Here is a 20,093-nt window from a genome sequence, read left to right as displayed (position 1 = left end):
CCAGGAGCCATGCTTGGCAATGGTAGTTACAGAGCATTTTGTTTCATTTTTGGGTTCTTTCAATTTATGTTATTGTCACCATTGTATATGTGATTTCCCTGGCTCTGCTTACTTCACTCTGTAGCAGTTCATTTAAATCTTCTTATGTTTCTCTGAATTAATCAGTCACTGTTTCTTACAACATGGTGATATTCTATTACATTCATATGCCATATTCTCTTTAGCCTTTCCCTGATGGGTTTCTCTTTTGTTTCCAAGTTTTTCTACCTCTGATATACAGAGAACTCTGTATGTGGGACCTTTTTTTAATCTTTGATCTGCTTGGGGAGAAGTGGTGGACCTTGGGTAGTGTCTAGTAGTACTTAGGAGTGGGGTCTTGAGTTCAAAGACTGGATATTTTCCCTTCTTGGCATAATTCCAAATTAAATGGAATAGATCAATTCAAAGTTCCATTAACCATGTATTGGTATGTGATTGTCTTCCCATGGCCTCTCTGAGATGGACTACTCCCAACTTTTATCTTTTTTTGCCAGTTTTGTTGGGTGTGAGGTGATGCCTCAAAGTTGTTTGTGATTTGCCTTTCTCTTTTCATGTTTTCATCTTGCCAGGCAGTGTGAGAACTGCTTTTAGCGTCAGGCATGCTCTCCAACTTGATTGCCATTTATGAGTTTTGGGAATAGCAGAACCATTTGACCACTAACCTTGCTTCCACACAAAGACTCAGAGCCATCATGTAGAGGAGGAATCACTGTGGAGAAGGGGCCCACCTTCCTGTTACCGCCCAAATCAAGTACTGACCAACTGCCACCAGCAAGAAAGTAAGCTTCGGAGCCCCAGAGAAAACCGTGTCTTTCCGACCTCTGGTTTTGCTGCTGGCCCCAGTTTGGTGCTAATGGTGTAAATTATCATTTCTGTCTGAGAGCCTAAGGATCATGGGCTCATGGTCTGTCCCTGCTATTGAGATCCCTAGAAATAGTGGAAAACTCTGTAACGTGTTAAAATGACAAAATGTAATGGCAGCAGCCACCAGACTTCTGGATAATGGGAGCTTGGCTGGTGTTTATCAAATATACCAGGAGCCTTGATTGGAAGGAGTTCAGAAGTGGGCAGCACTGTTCAGTTTGGGAGAGGTGTCTGTCTGTTGCTTCATATGAAGTCAGCACCACTACTCCACAATATTGATCTCTCAAGAATGGGTTCAGTTGAGCAAATAGTCAATGAAATGTGAAATGTCAAATTTTTGTAGCAATAAATATACTGGTGATGAATTTTCCCATAGGCTGAATTTCCCAGATGGGCAGTCAGCTGATTCTAGATAAATCCCAGCTGTTTCTTTTCATTGAATTAAGCAGCTGAGGCCCATCTTCATGGAGGTGTCATGCTAGTGATGGAGGAATCCTTTGATTTCTGTCAATCATGTCCCTGCATTCTGCAATCTGATGTCACTGACCACCTGGCTGTTCTTTCCGCAAGTTACTCCATCTTCTAAATCCAGACATTTTCATTGGCTATCCCCCACACCTGGAATACTCTCCCTCCTAATCTCCACCCCTGGCTTCCCTGTCCTCCTTCAAGTACCACTGAAGTTCTGTCTTATGCAAGGAGTTTTGCCCTGGTAATTTTAGTCTCATGTCCTAAGCAAGCTATGGTTGATTTCATTTTGATTCCAACACCTTCTGGCCTTTTCCCCCTTCTTTTACCTCCTACTTTACAGTTGTTTGAAGGGCAGGTTGTAATTAAGTCCAAAGGTCTGTTGTGTATTTGCTACGCTGATCTTTGAGAGGGTGTGGAAGAGAAGGGGAGAGTAAATTAAAATCTAGCCAAGTCAGCCATCCTAAAATGACATTGGATAAATGCAGGATTTCGCCATTGTGTTTTGAGAGATTTCAGCCTTGATAATTTATTATATGTCAAGATGATACTTATTTTCTCTCTGGCTTTAAATGTTGTAGAGATAATTGGAAAAAGGGACATGATAGTTCAGTGTCATTTAGTATTTCAGCCAGAGCAAAGGAGCAATAGATATTGAACAGTCTGAGGCCAGGGACAGGGGAATATTGGTCATATCAAACGTGAATGTGTTATGTGTGGCACCCTCCACAATGGTCAAGGGTTGGTACCTTTGGAGAAGGGCAGTGATGGAGTGGCAGCCACTTCAAGGAAGATCTTTTCCTCTTGAAGGAATGCCCTCCCTAGAGGGAATGACCAGCAGCCCCTCCCTCCTGTCAATCCCACATTGTGCCTCAGGTCTGGTCTGCCACAATTGGGTCCTGGAAGTATGAAATGCCCCAAAGAGCCTCTGCTTGCTCCTCACTCCTTTAACAAAGTCTGACTTCATATTAAAGGGGAGTGAGAAGACATGCCGAGTAACGTTTGAGGAAATTTTCACTGAAGCTCTAAATTTCACTGAGAGAAAACTGATAGCCAAGCAAAGGGAATATTTAGCACTCTTCAAAAATGGGGGTGGAGAGGCAATTGTCTTCCCAAAATGGATTTTTTTAAAGTTTCCAAGGTGCTAATAAAGATGCTTTAAGCTGGAAAAGACATCCAAAGACAACAAAACAGCTTTTCTAAAGCTCTAGTGGAGAGAAGGGGAGGATGGAGAAGGCGAAGTCCTGCTGCTCTGGATGGACATGGAGAGCTCACATCGGGGAGAGAAGGCAGAGCTGCTCTCCCTCTCACTTTGCTTCTGCCTTCACCCCCCAGGAACGTCCTCGGAGCTGGAAACGCCAGAGAGAAGGTGCTGATGAGTCACTGATGCCCAAGATCCGTAGAGAGGCGATAGTAAGGGAGTACCTGGCTGCCCTGATGAAGTCTGGCCACCTGGCCCAGATGAGCTCCATCCTTCGAGTTGGAAAAAACTGTCCAAGGAGATTTGGGAAGTGCTGCCAGGGAGTTTTGAAAGCGCGCGCGTACACACACACACATTTGTACTAGGGCAAATACTGTTCTTTGTGTGTGTGTGAAGGCTCCTTCCTCCAAGGGCGGATCATGGCCATTTCCGAGGAGCCACCAGAATGAAAGCACTCGCATCTGGACTTGCTCTCCAGCAGAAAGCCCGTGACCCGCCCATGGTTGCACACCTTCCCTGGCTTTGTCTCTGGTTCCCCGGCAACACGCCGCTGGCTGCCGGTGCCGCCAGGGCGCACGCTCACCCAGGTGCCGTCACCCCTGCCCTATACTGGTGACCTCTGCTTCTGCCCCTCAGGGCAGCCTTGGTTTGTCTTCTCTCCCAGTTGCTCTCATGAGCTCTTTACCGCAACCTCTCTCCCTGTCCCCCGCGAGGTCTTCCTTTTCAGTTCTCCAGAGACTGGCCGGCTCCTTGTCTTATAATGAGGAGAGAACATTCATTAAGCACCTACTGTGTTCCAGGCATCATGCTAAGAGCTTTACAATTTTCACAAGAACCCTGGAAGGGAGGGACTATTACTATTTTATACATGAGAACATTTTACAGATGAGAACACTGAGGCGAACAGAGGCTAAGTGGCGTGAATGACAGGTATTGGGTCTCCATTTCAGGCAGGCTTTCCAGTCTCCAAAGTCGTTTCTGTCCATCCTCTTGCTCCATCCCCACAACTCTAAGGCAGGCGCCAAGGTCATTAACCTTGTTTTGCCACTGAGAAGACTATGCCTGAGAGCTCTGAGGTGAGGGGTTGTTGGGCGTGTTCTGTCACCGTCAACGTCCAAGGTGAGTGTCCAGTCCAGGTTTTCCTGCCTCCATCCAAGTCACTGTGTAGGAAGCCACTTGTTCCTCGTGGCCGCGTCTGTGGCGAAGAGCTTCAGAAAGCAGCCAAGCGTCTTTCTGAGTGACGGGATGCACTGTTGGTTGTTGTCCTTTGTCTTCAAAGAGGACCAAAATGACATCACCATGACAAAGTGAAATTTCAGTGTATCCGACTGTGGCTGATCAGACCAATACGAGCTCAGAATGCTCTACCACAGGTTCGGCACAGATAGTCCATGTGAATATTTGGGGTGGATATCCCAAATTTGCCCATCCTGCATTTACTTTGTGCTGTCTCAATTTTGCTTTGCTCAAAGAGCACAGCACCCTTTCTGATGTGGGCATTCCATGCAGAGTGGTCCTGTGCCAGTGTCTCCCATGTTGCACAGTCAAATCCAAAGTTCTTGAGAGAGATCTTGAGAGTGTCCTTGTATCTTCTTCTGGCCACCATGTGATCTCCTGCCCTATGCCAGTTCTCCATAAAATAGTCTTTTTGGCAAGTGTACATTTTTCATTAGAACAAAGTGGCCAGCTCATCAGAGTTGTGCACTCTGAAGCATAGCTTGAATACTTGGCAGTTCAGCTCAAGCAAGGACTTCAGTGTCTGGTGCCTTATCCTGACAGGTGATACTCAGAATCTTCCTAAGACATTTCAAATGGAAGTGATTCAGTTTCCTGGCATGGTGCTGGAAGACTGTCCATGTTTCACAAGTAGCAAACAATGAGGTCAGCACAATGGCTCTGTAGACCTTCAATTTGGTAGGGAGTCTAATACCTCTTCTCTCCCAAACCTTTCTTGGGAGCCTCCCAAACACTGAGCTAGCTCTGGTAATGTATGAATCAACCTCATTGTCAATATATACATCCCTGGAAAGTACACTAACAAAGTAAGAGAACTTATCTACAGCATTCAAAACTTCTCCATTTGTTGTAACCAATGGTTCCACATATGGATGGTGTGGTGGTGGGTGATGGAACACCTATGTTTTCTAGGTGTTAATTATTAGGCCAAAATTAGCACAGGCAGCAAATAATTGATCCATACATTGTTGCATCTCAGCTTCAGAGGTTGCATTGAGTGCACAATTATCTCCAAATAGAAAACCATGCACCAACATTCCCTCCACTTTGGTCTTGGCTTGTAGCCTTTTCAACTTGAAGAACTTACCATCAGTATGGTAGTTGACTTTGATGCCAAGTTCATCCTCAATGAAAGCATTTGTCAATATGGCTGAAAATATCATGCTAAAAAGCATGGGAGCAAGCACATAGCCTTGTTTCACTCCATTGGTGACTGGGAAGACACAAGAGCATTGTCCATTATCCAGAACCTAGGCAAACATGCCATCATGAAATTGACATACAATACTGATGAACTTCTCTGGGCAACCAAATTTTGAAATAATTTTCCATAAGCCCTCATGACTAACAGTGTACAAGGCCTTGGTCAGATCTACAAACATTGTGTATGGACCTCTCTTCTGCTCCTGGCATTTCTCCTGGAGTTGTTGGGCAGCAAACACTATACCGACTATTCCTCAGCCCTCTCTGAAGCCACACTGGTTCTCAGGTATATGACCATCTTCCAAGTGAAGGATCAGTCTATTAAGGAGAACTCTAGCAAGAATTTTTCCAGCAATGGCTAAGAGAGAGATCCCCTTGTGATGGTCACAGGACGATCTATTCCATTTACCTTTATAGAGATGGACAATGGAGGCATCCTTGAACTCCTGGGGGATGACCTTTGCCATATAACCTGAAAAATGTCAGTCAGCTTTTGTATGAGCAGTGGTCCTCCTACCTTGCAAGTCTTAGCTGGAATAGAATCAGGACCAGGTGCTTTGCCACATGAAAGGAACCTAATGGCCCTTAAAACCTCTTCTTTAGTTGGAACTTCAGTTAAGAAGGGATTGACTTCAACCTGAGGTAAACAGTCAATGGCCTCAGCATTGATTGATGATGGTCTGTTGAGAACACTATGAAAGTGTTCAGCCTATCTCTCTAGGATCATGTCCTTGTCACTAATCAATGTGACTCCATCAGCACTGAGTAGTTGTGATGCACCATAGGTTTTTGGTCCATAAATAACTTTCAGGGAATCATAAAACTGCTTTGGATTGTTACTATCAGCATAAAACTGAATTTCATCTGCCTTCTTACTGAGCCACTAATCCTGCATGTCTCTAAGCTTTCCTTGTACTTTACTTTTGATAGAATTAAATGCTGCCTTCTTAGAGGTGGATGAATTATCCCGCTGGTAAATCCTGTGGAGTTCTCGTTTTTCATGTAGCAGTTTCTGAATTTCCTCATCATTTTCATCAAACCAGTTTTGGTGTTTGAGAGTGTTCTGACCCAGATGAGCAAATACAGTGCTGTACACCAAATCTCTGAGAGCTGCCCACTCCTTTTCTGCTCCACTGTTGCCAACTATGTGTTGGCTCAACTTTCCCTCCAAGTCAGCAACAAATTATTCACGCTCAGAGAAGAGCTCTAATTTGTTGACATTAATTCTTCTGGTTGTCATTTTGCCTTGGGAGTGTAGCTTTCGATGAAAGTGAATATTTAGCTTGGAAAGGATAAGTCTATGATCAGTCCAGCACTCTACACCACACGTTGCCTTTGTCACTCTCACATCTTGTGTCTTTCTTCTTACAATCATTGTCATGAGCCTGTCATCACTCCTTTTGACAGCCATTCCAGCTTGCTGGTTACATTAGTTTTGACTGCAAAACTCATGCCAGCTTCATGGTGCTCCCCTTCACTGTGCCCAGTCCAGAAAAAGGTATATCCAGCTCCAATTTCAGTAAACTGACCTTCATTTGCCAACCTTGTTTCACTCAGGGATGCTATTTGGATGTGACACCTGTTGAGTTCTCTTGCAACAAGAGCAGTTCTTCTTTCAAGTCTACTGGATTTTGTGTTGTCTATTAGTGTGCGCATGTTCCACATGAGCACATCTTTGTGGATGTTTTCATGCATTTTGCACATTTTTTGTGTGTTCTGACAGCAAAGTGGGATTCTCCACCTGCCACAGTAATCAGGCCAGGGTTGGGCAAGCACACAATGTTTAGGGCACCTTTTATAGCCCCCTTCCTCACACCAGGAGGTGAGCAGTGAGATTCTTTTTTTTTAAAATTATTCTATTTATTTTTTTTAATGTTCTACAATCACTACCATAAAACTTAGATTTTTACCCCCCCCCCCCACGCCTAAGCACCCCTCTCCCTCCCCAAAATGGCATACAGTTCTACATAGGATCTGCATATGCTTTCCTATTGAATACATTTTCACCATAGTCATGCTGCATAGATGAACTAAAATAAATCGAAGAAATCATATAACAAATGAAAACATAATACACACACACACACACACACAGAAACATGATCTGCTATGTTCTGTGAATGAATTTCATAGTTCTTTCTCTGAGTATGGAAGGTGTTTTGCCTTAGAAAACCACTGGGAATTTTCTTTTTAACGTTCTTGCATTATTACAAGGTTCCAAGTCTACCACAAAAAACTCTTGCACAGTGTGGTCGTTGCTGTGCACAAAGTTCTCCTGGTTCTGCTCCTTTTGCTCAATATCAGATCATATAAGTCCTTCCAGGCCTCTCTGAAGTCTTCTTGTTCATCATTTCTTATGGTGCAATAGTACTCCATTACATTCATATACCATAATTTATTCCGCCATTCCCCAATTGATGGGCATCCCGTTGATTTCCAGTTTTTGGCAACTACAAAGAGTGCTGCTATAAATATTTCTGTACATGTGGGACCCTGTCCCATTTTTATGATATCTTGGGGATACAGTCCTAGTAGTGATATTGCTGGGTCAAAGGGTATGCATATTTTTGTAGCCCTTTGGGCACAGTTCCAAATCACTCTCCAGAATGATTGGATGAGTTCATAGCTCCACCAACAATGAATTAGTATTCCAACTCTCCCACATCCTCTCCAACATTTATCATTTTCCTGTTCTGTCATGTTTGCCAATCTTATATGTGTGATGTGCTACCTCAGAATTGTTTTTATTTGTATCTCTGTAATCAAAAGTGATTTAGAGCATTTTTTCATATGATTATAGATATCTTTAATTTCTTCCTCTGAAAATTGCTTGTTCATATCCTTTGACCATTTATCAATTGGGGAATGACTTGTATAGTTGTACATTTGACTCATTCTAGAAATGAGACCTTTATCCCCGAGATTAGCTGTAAAAATTCTTTCCCAATTTACTACATCCTTCCGAATTTTGGTTGCATTGGGTTTGGTTGTGCAAAACCTTTTCAGTTTAATGTAATCAAAGTTATCCATCTTGCATTTCATAATGATTTCTATCTCTTTTTTAGTAAAAAAAATTCTTTCTTTTTCCATAAATCTAATAAATACACTATTCCTTGCTCTTCCAGTTTGTCCATGGTATCAATCTTGATACCAAGATCGTGTACCCATTTGAACTTTATTCTTGGGTACGGTGTCAGGCATGGGTCTATGCCTAGTTTACACCACACTCTTATCCAGTTTTCCCAGCAAATTTTGTTGAACAGTGAGTTCTTATCCCAGAAGCTGGGGTCCTTGGGTTTATCAAACAGGAAGTTGCTATATTCCTTGCCTACTGTGTCTTGAGTGACAAGTTTATTCCACTTGTCTACCCTTCTGTTTCTTAGCCAGTACCAAGTGGTTTTGATAATTGCTGCTTTATAGTACAATTTGAGATCTAGTAGCGCTAGGTCACCTTCCCTAGAATTTCTTTTCATTAGTCCCTTTGACATTCTGGACCTTTTGTTTTCCACATGAATTTTGATATTATTTTATCCAGCTCCAGAAAATAATTATCTGATAGTTTAATTGGTATGGCACTAAATAAGTAAATTAATTTAGGTAGAATTGTCATTTTTATTATATTAGCTTGGTCTACCCATGAGCAACTGATATTTTTCCACTTACTTAAATCTGACTTTATTTGTGCAAAAAGTGTCTTGTAATTGTGTTCATATAGTCCCTGGGTTTGTTTTGGCAGGTAAACTCCCAAGTATTTTATAGTGTCTACCCTAGCTTTAAATGGAATTTCTCTTTATCTCTCTTACTGTTGGACTTTGTTGCTAATATATAGGAATGCAGAAGATTTGTGTGCATGTACTTTGTAACCTGCAACTTTGCCAAAGTTGTTTATTATTTCAAGTAGTTTTTTACTTGAGTCCCTGGAATTCTCTAAGTAAACCATCATATCATCTGCAAAGAGTGATAACTTAGTTTCTTCTTTGCCTATTCTTATTCCTGCAATTTCTTTATCTTGTCTAATTGCTACAGCTAACATTTCTATATTGAATAACAGTGGTAATAATGGACATCCTTGTTTCACCCCTGATCTTAATGGAAATACATCTAGCTTATCCCCATTGCATATAATGCTTGCTGAAGGTTTTAGATAGATACTGCTTATTATTTTATGGAAAGTTCCCTTTATTCCTACATTCTCCAATGTTTTTAGTAGGAATGGATGTTGTATTTTGTCAAAAGCATTTTCTGCATCTATTGAGATAATCATGTGGTTTTTGTTAATTTTGTTGTTGATGTGACTGATAATGCTAATAGTTTTCCTAATATTGAACCAGCCCTGCATTCCTGGTATGAATCCTACCTGATCATAATGTATTGTTCTCATGAAAAGATGCTGTATTCGTTTTGCTAAAATGTTATTTGAAATTTTTGCATCTATATTCATTACAGAAATTGGTCTATAATTTTCTTTCTCTCTTTTGTCTCTTCCTGCTTTAGGTATCAAAACCATATTTGTATCATAGAAAGAATTTGGGAGGACTCCTTCCCCAGTTTTCAAAAATAGTCTATATAGTATTGGAATTAACTGCTCTTTAAATGTTTCATAGAATTCACTTGTAAATCCATCTGGCCCTGGAGATTTTTTCCTAGGGAGTTCATTGATGGCTTGTTCAATTTATTTTTCTGAGATGGGGTTGTTTAAGTATTCAACTTCCTCTTCTGTTAATCTGGGTAATTTGTATTTTTTAAAATACTCATCCATCTTGTTTAGATTATCGAATTTGTGGGCATAAAGTTGGGCAAAGCAATTTCTAATTATTGTCTTAATTTCCTCCTCATTGGAGGTGAGTTCACCCCTTTCATTTTTAATATTAGTAATTTGATTTTCTTCTTTCTTTTTTTTGATCAAATTGGCCAAAGGTTTATCAATTTTATTAGTTTTTTCATAAAATCAACTATTGGTTTTATTTATTAATTCAATAATTTTCTTAATTTGTTTTATTAATCTCTCCTTTGGTTTTCAGTATTTTTAATTTGGTATTTACTTGAGGATTTTCAATTTGTTCTTTTTCTAGCTTTTTCAGTTGTATGCCCAAGTCATTGATCTCTTTCTCTAGTTTATTTATGTAGACATTCAAAGATACAAAACTTCCCCTAAGAACTGCTTTTGCAGTATCCCATAAGATTTGGTAGGTTATCTCATTATTGTCATTCTCTTGAATGAAGTTGTTGATTGTTTCTGTGATTTCTTCTTTAACCCACTCCTTCTTTAGGATTTGATTATTTAGTTTCCAATTGATTTTTGGTTTATCTTTCCATGACCTTTTATTACATAGCGCAGTGTGATTCTTAAAAGGCTGTTCAAACACTCAGGGGGCTGCCAAGTCCCTCTGCTTCTTCCTGTGAGAAATGACCCTATGGCCTGGGTCGCCTATGTGCAGGGTTGTGACTACAGCTCTCAGTGTATCTGCACCTGCTGCTTCATCACTTTCCTGTCTCCAGGACTTTGAGGCATAATAGTGAAATGGTATCGGTGATGTCTTTTAATTCATGTGTAAATTGGATTTAAGTGAGGCAGAGCTGCATGAAGTCATCAGCCTCACTCTCTCCTCCAGAGTCATCATAGTCCAGTGGCAGGACATAGTCAAGATGGCTGGCAATGGCTCAGGATGAAGTGGATGACCTTGGTGTCTTCAGTGTCTAACCAAACTCTAAGTGCTCCCATTGCCTGCTTCATCTACCTTCATGGCCATTGGAACAAATTGTTCTCATCCGCCCTTTCCACCAGAGGAAGTCTTCACATACATGGAGTGGACACCCCCCTAACTCACCAATGGGTTTGAGAAACCTTGGTTACCTTCAACCTGGTTTGGCCTGTGTGCCAAAATGATTTACCAGAGTGTGACAGCTGCGCATGCTGCAGCTTCTTGAAGCCACAGGTGAGAGTTGGGTGGAACAGGTGGACACCAAAGGTGGAAAGAACCCCTAAAAGGGCTTGGCAGCCATCACACTAAAGGTACCGATCCTCCTGGAACACACCCTACACCCCAATGCACTGTGGGTAAAGCGGGCCATCATCCTCCAGAATCTGCCTTGGTTCAACCTGCCTGAGCTCAGGTGACAGTGGCCTTGTCTCTGAGGTGCTTGAGCTCATCCTGGCATGAAACAAGAACTTGTGTCCAGAAGGACATCATTCCTTGGGTCTTTCCTATCTCATAGCATATAATCTGGAGAAGATTTGGAGGGCTGCAATCTGCCCTGGTGGAAAGAGTCCCCATGTCAGTGAGATCCCAGACTCAGGATCATGTTCAAGTAAGCACAAGCCTTTGTAAACTGCCTTCTGTGGATACAGTGAAATCAGCAGCTCCGTAAGAGTGACAATCTCAGCAGCGCTTTGCTCCTGAGAATTCCCTCCTTCACTTCATGGTCCTGAATTTGCTGCTCCTGAATGGACTTGCCTATCAGCCTTTCTTGGGACCACTGCCTCACAGGGAGGCTAGTGAGCCAGACTGTATTCTCCCCTCTCCTACCCCAGTCTGGTCCCTGGAGACCAGAAGGTGTGGAGGGCTCTTGAACCCAAGGCATCTGGGAGCTAGTGGAATGCAATTCATTTATTCAGTCCTTTTGGATCCCTCCCCACAGGATGTTCTCTCCCTTTTCAAATTACTTACATAGTGTATTGTAACCCCCATTAAAATATAAGGTCTTCAAAAGTAGAGACTATGCACTTCCTATTACTGAGACCTCAAGACCCAGAACAGGGTCCTGCAGAAAGCAGAAGTGGCTCCATCAGATTGAATTTAAAGGGGGCTTTAGTTGGACTTGGGCATGTTCACTGCCCATCCTCATGGTTTCCAGTGCCTCTCCCCCTCCCCAACCCCACTCTGGCTTCCTGGGCCTCCTTCAAGGCTCAACTAAAACCCCATCTTGTACAAGAGGCCTTTCCCAGGCCCCTCAATCCTAGTGTTTGCCCTCTAGTGAACATATACAGTTTATCCTGGGGAAGCTAGGTGGTACAGTAGATAGAATAGCAATGTAGGAGTCAGGAGGACCTGAGTTCAAATTTCACCTCAGACACTTGATAAGCACTAGTTGTGTGACCTTGGGCAAGTCACTTAACTCCAATTACCTCATCCTGGGTCATCTCCAATCATCCTGATGAATATCTGGTCACTGGGTTCAGATGGCTCTGGAGGAGAAGTGAGGCTGGTGACCTGCACAGCCCTCCTTCCCTCAAAACAAAGTCAAGTGCAAGTCATGTCATTATTTCTCTGATGGCGTGGTCTTCTTCGGCAACAAAGGACAAACACACACACAATTTATCCTAGTGCAGCTCATTTATATGTGGAAGTTTGCATAGTCTCTTCCATTAGAAGGTGAGCCCCTTGAGGGCAGGGACTATCTTGGGCCTCTCTTTGTATCCCCAGTGCTCAACACAGTGGGTAGCACACAGTAGGTGTATATAAATGTTGTTCTTATTATGACTTATTATTGCACAATTATTTTATTTATTGTTCCATGGATTTTTACATAGAAGTTAAAATAGCTGATTTTTTAAAAAAAGATTCTTATTTATTTATTTAAATTATTTATTTAAATTATTTTATTTGTTTTTCAGTGTTCTACAATACTTCTATATATCTTAGATTTTGTTCCCTCCCTCTCCTTCCCTCCTCCCTCCCCACTCCCTCCCTGAGACAGCATGCCATCTTATATAGGTTCTATATATTCCTATGAAATACATTTTCACCTTAGTCATAAATGCTTTTTGTAGTAAAGTCAGAACAGACACTCCTGCTTAGTGCCCCACCCCCTCCTCCTTGCTGTGTCTCTCCCCACCCCCCCATCCTTCCTCCCTCCATGGCATCCTTTGTGCAGTTCCCAGGGGCCGGCAGGACAAAGGGGAAAGGTGTGCCTTGCCCTGTACCCACACTGGATTTGTCTCCTTGGCTGGATTCCTGCATTTGAAAGATTTTCTGTTTCTTTGTCTTAAAGATGATCATGATTATTTGGTACGACAGCACTTATACAAGTGTGCTTTAGGTTTTACAGTCCCTGTTGCATTGGAGAGGTGGGAGTCAGGAGCCTGTTCTGGTCTCGACATCTGGTTGGAGTATAGTTTATGACTTGGGGTCTCCAGGATACCGGGAGGACTGTATTTGTGGCATAGGGATTTTGCCCATCTGTCCATCTTTGAAGCAAAGTGACCTTCTAAGTACAAGGGAATATTCCATCAGGGTCTGGAAAGTGTAGCCTTTTTGTTGCCCAGCTGACCCGTGTCTTTACACAATCTATCTTGATCACCAAGCTTGGGTTTCTCAAGGAAAACTCTTTGGTAGTTTCTGAAGGTGATGAGCTGATCTGACAGGCCATCACAGACCTCTCCATTTCCTCAAACAAAACCATAGGCCTGAAGCTCTTCTTATTTTTGATGCTTCTTTGTTGACATATGGTGGGCATAGTTAATGTGGCTGTTGCACAAGGAGGGTGTTTATTTCCATTCTTGAATCTTATCTGCTTCATTGATGCCACTGTCCCTTACCTTCAACAAATCCCAATGGTTTAGGATTGGGTTAGGAGGCTTTGCAATAATTTCTGCTTGTTCCAAGAGAATTCTTACAGGTTTTTGATGGATTTATAATTGGCTCTAAGGATATTTGTCCAGCTTCTTCTCCCTTTTGGTGACAAAATACTCACCCCTATGCCTCATTACTTTTGTATGGATTTTTTAAAGAAACTTACCAAATCTGCCGTGACACATTTTATAGTTCTAAAATGTATGTTATAACTGACATTGCCTAGGTATTTGTTGCTTCACATGTGTTCTTTCCATTAAGCTTTAATTGTAGAATGCCAGTAACTTTCCAGACACTGAGCTGGAGTTTTCTCTTTGATATTGATGTGGTCATTGTGTCTTGTTTGGAGGAAATCATGATATCTGTAGGTATTCCTTTCATCCATTGAAATATGACCTCCAGATTTAATGTTAAAGCCTTCAGTTTCTCACCTTTGTGGATCGCATTGATGATGTTAGACTTGTTGAGACCATATAAACTTTTGATATCATTGCAGAAAGAGTCCATAAGAGGGGGCACCCATTCAATGTACTTCTTGAGGGAGCCATATGGATTGAGGTGATCCACAGACATGTGATATAGTTGTTAGCTACGGAGGCTGTACACTCATATCAGGCTAGCCATGGAAGCAACAGAGGATTAGAATCTTGCCATGATGGTCCAAAGGATGTGAGACTCTACAGAAAGTTCTGATTCCCAAATGCGATTCAAACAAAAGAGTCACAGAGAATCAGAGGACCTGAGAGGCCACCCTCAAAGACACACCTCAGTGAATATCCCCAAGGCACCTCCCTTGTCATGTTGTTCGTCCTCTAGTCCTTTCTGAAAGACCTCCATTGAGGGGGAAGCCCCTCCCTCCTAAGCCCCTTCCAGCTCTCATTCTTGAGCATGGCCAGGGTAACCCTCTTTCTTAAAAACAAACATAACCCGAAATTGGAGTGGTATAGTAGTCTTTTCTAGAAAGTCATTGTCTTTAGCTCTTAGTTATTAGTTTCTTTAGGAGGATCTATGAGCTTGGATACTGTTGAGAGGCACTTTGTCCGTGACTAAGATGAACAAAGTCCAAACCACAGAAGCCCAGTGAGTCCCATGGGCAGGTTTACAGAATGATCTGATGGGATAGTGCTAAGAACAGGATGGTGTGAATGCCTGAGTTTTTCTCCTAGATTTTTCTCCAGATTCTCAGAAAGATTTAGTTAAGAATCCTGTCTGATAAATGTGGTTTTACCTAATTTTTCCTTGTAGAAAGCATCACCCTGGTAACAAGACCCACCCCCCACCTCATCTCTGTGTGTGCAGGAGTGGGGAGGGAGGTCTCATTGGTAATGGGAAAATTGGAGTAGTTAGTTGATCAAAGCAGCTCTTTGGGGCACACAGCCAGGGGAGTGGGGCATGTGATAAACCAATCTGTTGTGAGTTTCAGCAGGGACTCCCTCAGGGCCTGAGAAGTTGCTAGGATACTTCACTGGAGAAAGCTTCCAGGACTGCCTTTAAAGGCAGATGGCTTTCTTAAAAAGGCCGCCATTTCTAGCAGCCACATCAGGTCTATGTCTATACAGGCTCATCAGTAAATTTTTCACCCACCAGTCTCTCCTGGCTATTATTTTAGAAGAAAATCCTAATTTTTATTCTTGTTCTGAAAGCTGGGGTGGCTTCCTCCTATTTGGGGGAGGCCTGGTCTCTTCCACTGGCTTGTCTAATGACTTGCTTAATTTTACATAGATTTTGTTCATGTTTATCTGTTCACACGAGGTTTCCCCTCAGAATGGATGTTTTCTAGGGGAGGGGCTATTTCATTTTTGGCTCTCCAACCACCCCAATCCCCAGAATAGTGCCTGGAACATAACATGTGTTTAACAAATTCTTGTTGATTGAATGAATAAAGAAACATTTATTAGGTATGACCTCAGCCGTGATCACAGCTTTTTCACTCAATATCCTCTTTAGCAACACTTTGAGCACTCCTAGGCAAGCAAAACCAACCAGCCCAGTGACCTCATCTGGTGGTGTATGCTGCATTTCGTACCTGGAGTCCTCCACTTCCCTCCTGTCTTGTGTCAGGGACAAAGATTGGCCGTAAAGATTAACCCGAATTTGACCATCTGATAGCCACACTTTTGTTAGTGTTGGTGCAGTCATCATATGGAATGTTGGCCAGCCTTAGCTTCATTTGTTCCCTAGCACTTCCTACACATCTCCCCACGATTTTCTGAATTCTTTGTCTTCTTTCTTCCAGCCTAATAATATTCCATTCCGTTTATGCCTCACAGTTTGTTCAGCTACTCCTTGATCAGTGGCCACTTTGTTTTCACATTTTTGTTACCATAAAAAATCCCTCTCAGATTATCTTGGTACATGTAGGACCCATTCCACTTTAGGATCACTCCAATTGTTAGGGTGTTAAGCCCAAATCTGCCTTCCTATAGCTCCCTCCTCTGCCCCAGGTTTGCCCTCTGGGACCACGCAGAACAAGACTAGTCACTTTCTCACATGACATCGCTCCAAATTCTGGGTGATGGCTACCATGCCCCCAAGTCTTCTTTTCTCCAGATACAACACTGCCACTTTCTTCCTTCTTGGAGGTTTGTCTGACATGACCTATATATGGAACAGGACTAAGTGACATTGCTCTGAGGGTTAGAGCCCAGGGAGATGGGGAATAGGGACAGAAGATGGAGACATCAGAATTCCAAGCAGACAATTACAATGCTTCTTGACAGAAAACCATTTGAATATCATTAGGGAATAATGTCTAGAAAGACAGAAATTTTATATGCTATGCCTGCGTATTTTGGTAAAATAAAAAAAAATTTGAATGCTATCGAACATATTGCTTCAAAACTGAATAAATTTATTTCAAAGCATCCTATGCCTCAAGGGAGAGATGTTTTCCATTACAGTTGCCTGTGCAGAGAACTCTGAATTGTTCAGATTCACTTAAAAATCAGAGCTGTGTTTCTCCAGGAAAAAAAAAAGTCTTTAATAACGAATAGTTGTATCTTTTGATAGAGAAGATGTTGAGCTGATAGCCAGTCCTCTGGCATGCTGAGTGCCAGAGGACAGCTGGGTTTTCAGTCATCATAGTTCATTCCTAGGAGTTCAACTGACCTCCATGCCAATAGACCCCTCTTCTTGTCCAGAGATCTTCCTTTCCTTGTCTATTTACTGCTGACATCAACGTTTCTCTTAAACTTGGAAACTTAATTCACATGTGCAGGTTCTACAAATTTACTTCCTTCTGGAAAAAAAAAAAACCACGATGCTCATCAATACTACTGACTCTTCCATACTTGTCAAGAGGCGATAACCATCTAATGTTGTGCATGTCAGTCTAAAGATTTTGCCTAGACTCACTTCCTGAGGAGCACTGGTCTTAGAGTCAGGTTGCTTCAAGTCGTAGATTTCAATTTTATCGCCTTGTAATCTTAGATAAGTCTCAGGACGTTTACTCTCTTTCCAAGTTTTTTTTCAAGGATGAGTGGAGGGAGGGGAGAAGACCCAAATTCTGGATCCAGCTCTATTTACAAAAAACAACACCGCATTTATTTTTAATTTTTAACATTCATTTTTATAAGATCTTGAGTTTTAAATTTTCTCTCTCCCTTTCCCTAATTCCCCAACACAGCGTGCAATTCCCAAGGTTTTTATGATGATATTTTATAAATGGTATAACGACAATAAATGTTGTTAATATTCACCTAATGCTTTAAGGTTTGCATTTTTATGCACTTGATCTCATTTGCTTCAACCAACAACTGTGTGAGGGAGGTGCTATTATTATCACCATTTTCAGATGAAGAAACTGAATCTGAGAGGGGTTAAGTGAATTGCTTATGAGAACACAGCTAGTAAGTGTTGGAGGTAGAATTGGAACTCAGGTCTTCCTCGAAGCTGACACATGGAGGTGAAGCCGGACAATGGAGGCCAACGTGGATGGTCAGGGAGCTCAGGGATTTGATTTTTTCTTCTACTTTTTTCATTCTTTTGGTTTTGTTCTATAATATCTTGGTTTCTCATAAAGTCATTAGCTTCCATCTGCTCCATTCTAATTTTTAAAGAACTATTTTCTTCAATGAGCTTTTGAACCTAATTTTCTATTTGGCTAATTTTGTTCTTTAAAACGTTCTTCTTCTCATTGGCTTTGTGGGCATCTTTTGCCATTTGGGTTAGTCTATTTTTAAAGGTGTAATTTCTTCAGCATTTTTGGGGTTTCCTTTAGCAAGCTGTTGACTTGTTTTTCATAATTTTCTTGTGTCACTTTCATTTTTCTTCCCAATTTTTCCTCCATGTCGCTTACTTGATTTTCAAAATCGTTTTTGAGGTCTTCCATGGCCCAAGACCGTTGAATATTTATTTTGGAGGTTTTGGATGCAGAAACCTTGATTTTTATGTTTCTCTCTGATGGTATGCATTATTACTCCTCATCCAAAAGGATGGAAGAAAATACCTGCTCACCACGAAAGTAACCTTCTATCGTCTTATTATTTTTCCCTTGTTTTTTGGGCATTTTCTCAGCCAGTTACTTGACTTTTGAGTTCTTTGTCAAGAGGAGGGTATACTCTGAGGACCTGTAAGTTCTTAGTTCCTTCAAGGTGTAACAATCAAGGAAGAGAAGTTTACTCCTCTCCTGACCTGCACTCTGGTCTGTGAGAAGGATTCCCTCTCCAGGGCCTCCACCAGCTCCACCAAGCCAGTCAGAGCTCCTTCTCACCCCAGGGCTACCACTGAGGGCTGAGATCCAAATCAGTGTGATTATCTCAGGGGCTTTAGGCCAGGGCTCCAACAATGGAAGCTGCTGCTGTCCACACTAGACCACTGTGTTCCCTTCTCCTCCAGGTGAAAGAACTTTCTCACTGACCTTTGAAACTCTCTTTGGCATTTGTGAGTTGAGGAATCTGGGACCAGCAACTGCTATTGTGCCACCTCGAAGCCTGCTCCAGTTCTGTCCTAGTGCCATGTGGCCAAGGCTGGACTCCACTCCGCTCCGTGCCTGGTGCAATAGGCCTTTCCTGTTGACATTCCAGGCTGTCTTAGGCTGGAAATCTCTCATTTTGTTGTTTTGTGGTTTCTGCACCTCTAGAATTTGTTTAGCGTCATTTCTTACAGGTATTTTACGGGCTTTGGGGGGAGAACTTCTAGAGGTGCATGCTTCTACTCTGCCATTCTGACTCTGATGAGTTAGTGTACTTTAAACGTGTTATTTTCTTCAGCATTTTTTGGGTCTCCTTTAGCAAGCTATTGACTTGCTTCTCATGGTTTTCTTGCATAACTCTTATTTCTCTTCCCAATTTTTTCTTCACTTCTCTTACTTGATTTTTAAAATCCTTTTTGAGCTCTTCCATGGTCTGAGACCATTGCATATATTTTTGGAGGTTTTGGATGTAGAAGTTTGACTTTTATGTCTTCCTCTGATGGTGTGCCTTGTTCTTCCTCAAGGTATGGAAGAAAATACCTATTTACCAAGAAAGTAGCCTGCTATAGTCTTATTTTTCCCCTTTTTTGGCATCTTCCCAGCCAGTTACTTGTTTTTTGAGACCTTTGTCAAATGGAGAGTATACTCTAGGGGCCTGTAAGTTCTCAGTTACTCCAAGGTGGCATAATTAAGGGAGATGAGTTTATTCCTCTCCTGACCTGCACTCTAGTCTGGGAGTAACCACAAGCACTCTTCTGCCCAGGATCTGAGAGTAGGATTCCCACTCCACAGCCTCTACCAACTCCACCACACCAGTGCTCCTCCTCACCCCAGGACCACCACTCAGCACTGAGACCCAGATCAGCCCTTAATTCCTCCACGGTCTTTAGGCCGAGGGCTCCAAAAGTGGATGCTGCATTGACTGCTGCTGCCTTGGGGCTGGGGCTGGGACCAGAACTTGCTCCCCACTCACCCAGGTGAAAGAGCCTTTTCACTGATGTTTGAAGCTGTCTTTGGCATTTGTGGTTCGAGAAATCTGGAAATCACCTTTGCTGTGATTCCACACCTTTATGCTTTTCTTTCCCTGTCCATGCTACACCCTATGGCCAAGGTTGTGCTGGGCTTCCCTCTGATCCTGGTGTGATAGACTTTCCTGTTGGCCTTCCAGGGCTGTCTTGGGTTCTAAATCTCTTTCTCTCTGTCATTTTGTGATTTCCGCTACTCTAGAATTTGTTTAGAGTCATTTTTTACAGGATATGGGGGCAGAGCTAGAGCAAGTCCATCTTTCTACTCTGCCATCTTGGCTCTGCTCTCCTCAGGGATTTGATTTTTAAAAGTCACATGGAGAAGATGGAAGTGAAGTAGGAACCAGAGAATGCAGACATAGGTGTGACATGGCTCAGTTAGAATGGCTCCAGCCAATGCTAATCTCAGAAGGAGCCTAGACTGTCAGGAAAGGGAAGAATATCAACTGCCAGGGAGGGTCATTAGCTCTACTGGGGAAAAAAGGAGAATTCAAGCTGAGGTGAATGGGATGATGGAGAGAGGGGCACAGGAACAGGGAGAGGGGATTCAAACTCAGCTTTAAATGATCCTA

This window comes from Notamacropus eugenii, chromosome 3, assembly GCF_028372415.1.
Source record: "Notamacropus eugenii isolate mMacEug1 chromosome 3, mMacEug1.pri_v2, whole genome shotgun sequence".
Taxonomy (NCBI): Eukaryota; Metazoa; Chordata; class Mammalia; order Diprotodontia; family Macropodidae; genus Notamacropus; species Notamacropus eugenii.
This window is presented reverse-complemented; position numbering follows the sequence as displayed.